Source organism: Penaeus chinensis, chromosome 33, assembly GCF_019202785.1.
Source record: "Penaeus chinensis breed Huanghai No. 1 chromosome 33, ASM1920278v2, whole genome shotgun sequence".
Lineage (NCBI taxonomy): Eukaryota > Metazoa > Arthropoda > Malacostraca > Decapoda > Penaeidae > Penaeus > Penaeus chinensis.
Genome location: NC_061851.1, coordinates 25,999,190 through 26,004,189, shown reverse-complemented (window position 1 = coordinate 26,004,189; position 5,000 = coordinate 25,999,190). Strand labels below are relative to the sequence as shown.

Sequence of the window (5,000 nt, the reverse complement as noted above, 5' to 3'; positions counted from 1 at the left end):
AAAGAGGAATAAAAAGAGAAAGAGGGAAACCGGTGATTTGATGTAAACAGAAACCTAACAAGAATTAGTCCGTTTTCCTGACGAAGCAAAGGAGAGAGAGAGAATGAGGTGACAGCTGCGGGGAGAGCCGAGAAATATTCTTGCGAGTCCTAATCCCTGCGAAGGAGTTGCTGAAACCCCTTTCTCTTTCTCTCTGTCTATCTGTCTGTCTATTTGTCTGTCTGTCTCTCTCTCTCTCTCTCTCTCTCTCTCTCTCTCTCTCTCTCTCTCTCTCTCTCTCTCTCTCTCTCTCTCTCTCTCTCTCTCTCTCTCTCTCTCTCTCTCTCTCTCTCTCTCTCTCCTCCTCTCTCTCTCTCTCTCTCTCTACTTATCTACCTATCTGTTCATCCATCCATCTACCTAATCATATCAATAATTTTTGTTTGAGAAACTTAGTCCATTTTTTCCCGAGATTTGAAGTCTTGGCAACCCTGCCGGTGACCTCGGTTTCTTGCTCCCATTTCATAATAATATACACGTCTTTTAATTCATTCTTTATGTATTTTCTTCATATTTTTCTTTTGTAAGGGACAAATAAAATGCAATGTGTTGAGCTTACAAAAGATCCCCCCCCCCCAAAAAAAAAAAAAAAAAAAAAAACATCGAAATAGGGGGAAATTACTATATGATGACAAGACGGAGTTTCCAAGTACACTGTGTCTTCGTAAAAATAAATAAATAAATAAATAAAAAGTTGTTATGTAACTTTCATACAAAACTTTCATTTTCAAACTCTTATTCTCCCTTTTTTAAGCTTTGTCCCCGCGGCCTCCAACTCGCCATAGTAAACATTAGACCTAAATAATCTTTCAATCTTGCCAAAGAATTTACTAGGATTAACTCTGCTTCTATCAACACCACCTTTCACCTTGCATGCATGAAGTCACCTCCATCTTGTTTCTGTCTATTACAGACGCTGGTGGGTTATGACTTCTTATCTAAGACTCTGTAATTGGATTCATGGCCAGAGACAGTAAAGTATTTATATTACCTCCTGCCGTTCGATGCAGCACTTAATTCGCTTATTCACCGAAGGAGAGGGAGAGAGAGAGAGAGAGAGAGAGAGAGAGAGAGAGAGAGAGGAGAGGAGAGGGAGGAGGAGAGAGAGAGAGAGGAGAGGGAGAGGAGAGAGGGGAAGGAGAGGGAGAGGGAGAGGGAGAGGGAGAGGGAGAGGGAGAGGGGAGGAGAGAGGAGAGAGGAGAGGAGAGAGGAGAGGGAGAGGGAGAGGGGGAGAGAGAGAGAGAGAGAGAGAGAGAGAGAGAGAGAGAGAGCGACAACAAAAGACTTCTGGCTCCTGGGATACCAGTGTATAAAATATAATATAATAATTGAATGAACATGAGGCTATGGAATTTCTTGGGATAACGCTACATAAACATACTTCTGAAAGGTAAATAAGAAAAGAAGTACCATATGCTTGAAACGGCATTCTAAATAACACACATCTAGTCATATTTCATAGCATGTAACTATACACACGCATGAGAGAATCTTATAGTATAAAGACTTATTTCCAAACGAAAAAGTCTTTTAACATTTAACTTGTATATACTGGTTTTCGTAAAAAAATAATATATACGTATATATATATATATATACATTCATATATATATCACGCAATCTTACTCTTTAGATTTAAAAATCGAACACAAATCAAAATTAAAATCATGGAAGGAAGGTCAGTCAAAACGGTTTATTAAAAGATCATCAATGGAGCAACGCTATTGCCGAGGAATTTCTTGACATTCCGTAATAATTCACTTAATTCACTGTTTTATAAGGTGTAATTCCAATGACATTGCTTATGAAGTCATATGAACTGGTTCACTGCGTGTGCGTGTTTGCATGCATATATGTATGTATATATGTATGTATGTATGTTCGGATGGATGGATGGATGGATGGATGGATGGATGGATGGATGGATGGATGGATGGATGGATGGATGGATGGATGGAGGGAGGGAGGGAGGGAGGGAGGGAGGGAGGGAGGGAGGGAGGGAGGGAGGGAGGGAAGGATGGATGGACCGATGGATGGATGGATGGATGGATGGATGGATGGATGGATGGATGGATGGATGGATGGATGGATGGATGGATGATTGGTTGTTTGGTTCTATGTATATATATACACACACACACACATATGTACGTACATGTATGCGTAAACGCGCGCATTCATGCACGCCATCCCTACTAAGTATGCCCACATGGAAATGCACCAACACAAACCCCCTCAACAACACATACACCCCCGCCATGCACATACAGATAAGGCAAACATCCATCCTACATTCCCTTCGACACCCTCTCCCCATCCTCATTTTCCTGTGGTGGCGGCGAGAGCTCAAAACAATCACAGTAAACTCCAGTTGCTATGCCGTTTCCCCCTTCCAGCGAGTTCTTCTTTTGTGTCGCTCCGCTGGACTCGTGGGCGATGGTCGGTAAGTAGAGCGCTCTCGCAGTCGAGTACTTTTCTTTTTCTTTGTCTTTTGTTTATTTATTCGGTTATTGTTGTTATTGTTATTATTATTTTTTTTTTTTAGATTTTTCGTGTTTTTTTTTGTAGGGGTTTGGATCTATAGCGGTGTTTCGTGTCTATAACTTATACGCATACACGCACACGCACACGCACACGCACACACACATACACACACACACACACACATAATCATTGAATGAGCATGAGGCTATGGAATTTCTTGGGATAACGCTACATAAACATACTTCTGAAAGGTTAATAAGAAAAGAAGTAACATATGCTTGAAACGGCATTCTAAATAACACACATTTAGTCATATTTCATAGCATGTAACTATACACACGCATGAGAGAATCTTAGAGTATAAAGACATTTCCAAACGAAAAAGTCTTTTAACATTTAACTTGTATATACTGGTTTTCGTAAAAAAATAATATATACGTATATATATATATACATATACATATCACGCAATCTTACTCTTTAGATTTAAAAATCGAACACAAATCAAAATTAAAATCATGGAAGGAAGGTCAGTCAAAACGGTTTATTAAAAGATCATCAATGGAGCAACGCTATTGCCGAGGAATTTCTTGCCATTCCGTAATAATTCACTTAATTCACTGTTTTATAAGGTGTAATTCCAATGATCCATCCCACATTCCCTTCGACACCCTCTCCCCATCCTCATTTTCCTGTGGTGGCGGCGAGAGCTCAAAACAATCACAATAAACTCCAGTTGCTATGCCGTTTCCCCCTTCCAGCGAGTTCTTCTTTTGTGTCGCTCCGCTGGACTCGTGGGCGATGGTCGGTAAGTAGAACGCTCCCGCAGTCGAGTACTTTTCTTTTTCTTTTTCTTTTGTTTATTTATTCGGTTATTTTTGTTATTGTTATTATTTTTTTTTTAGATTTTTTGTGCTTTTTTTGTATGGGTTTGGATCTGTTTCGTGTCTATAACTTATACGCATACACGTACACGCACACGCACACACACACACAAACACACACACACACACACACACACACACACACACACACACACACACTCACACACACACACACACACTCACACACACACACACACACACTCACACAAACACACAAAATTACACAAAAATAATAAAGATGAAAGGGAAAGAATAAATACCATAAATATAACCTCACCGAAGGAGGACATTCTCATCGAAAATAATTATCGTGATGGACAAACACTATTGCTTATTCCATGAAAATAACAATATATGACGTCAGTGACGTTGTCTTTCTCACTCTCTTTCGGTTTTCGCAGAAAGGACGCAAGATAATTAAGGAGAACAAAATGGGGAAGCTAAATCAGGAAAATTTCATCACAAACACTCATGTAAAGCATATTTGACGTCAAAATAGGCTATTATACTTACTGGAGTCAATTTGGTTGAAGCAATCATCGAACATTAGTTAATGGATGGCCTAATTTGTAATAGCATAAGGGATCTATCATTTTTCTTCTTTGACTGTAATTTTGTTCTATTTTTATAAGGGGTCGCTGTTCCCCATTAGTCTCCTTCACCTACTTCTGTTATTCACTTTAATTTGCGATTCTAGCTCTCCATCTCATTTGGCTCTATCATTTCAAGTTAAAAATGAGGCCGATATCATTGCATGAAAAGATGTATCTGTTCATTATACTAGCAAGGACACCACTACTGTACAGGACTTTGTGGCTAGAAAAGGAAACATTCGTGCGTTATAGAGTAATCACAGGATATTACGATTAGCATAAATAGTTGCTTTTGTACACGAGATACTATATTTATTTACATACTTTTTAAGCAGTTTGATGAAGTTGAAAAAAAACAAACGTTTTCTCTGTACAAAAATGGGAATTAATTCAAGATTCGTTAATCGCACGACGAACTCCAAGAAATACCATGGAAATCCTATAACATAAGTTTCCTAGAACGAAAATCAGCCTGAGAACAGGAGTACAGTAACACATTTTCCATTTTCTCCTCCTGTTTATCAGTCGCTCTCTAAGCATTTTCATTTACTTGCTATTCTTAAAGTTTGTTGCGCGTTTCATTTCATTTTAATCTTGTTTTCTATCATGCAATTTCATCTCTCCTCGTCTCTACCTATTAAAGATATATTTTCCCCTTCGTTATCTCCCCGCTCCCCCCCCTCCCTTCTCTGTTTATTTATGATTTTTCAGCTGGGGATAGTAAATGTATGTATATATATGTCTGATACTATTATTCATTGAATAACAAAAAACAAAAACAAAAAAATCCATAATGTCTTGCTAGCACTAGATTGGTAAAAATGAAGAATCCTTAACATTTTGTATAAAAAAAAATCATAAAATCGTCAGGTCGTGACATTTCATCGTTTATAAAATTTATACAACAATGCTGGATTCATATGATTTTTTTTTTAGCCACCTCTCCTTTTTACTTTCTCTTATCATTACGAACCTTTCCTCCCTCTCTTTCCTTTCTCCT

The 5,000-nt window shown here is 38.4% G+C and overlaps 1 protein-coding gene across 2 annotated transcripts in view; it reads right to left on the bottom strand.

Annotated features, from left to right (window-relative positions):
• The window catches only part of LOC125043135 (endoplasmic reticulum aminopeptidase 1-like), an 80,196-nt gene that overhangs the window by 43,421 nt on the left and 31,775 nt on the right, over positions 1–5,000 (bottom strand). The gene's annotated exons all lie outside the window — the stretch shown is intronic.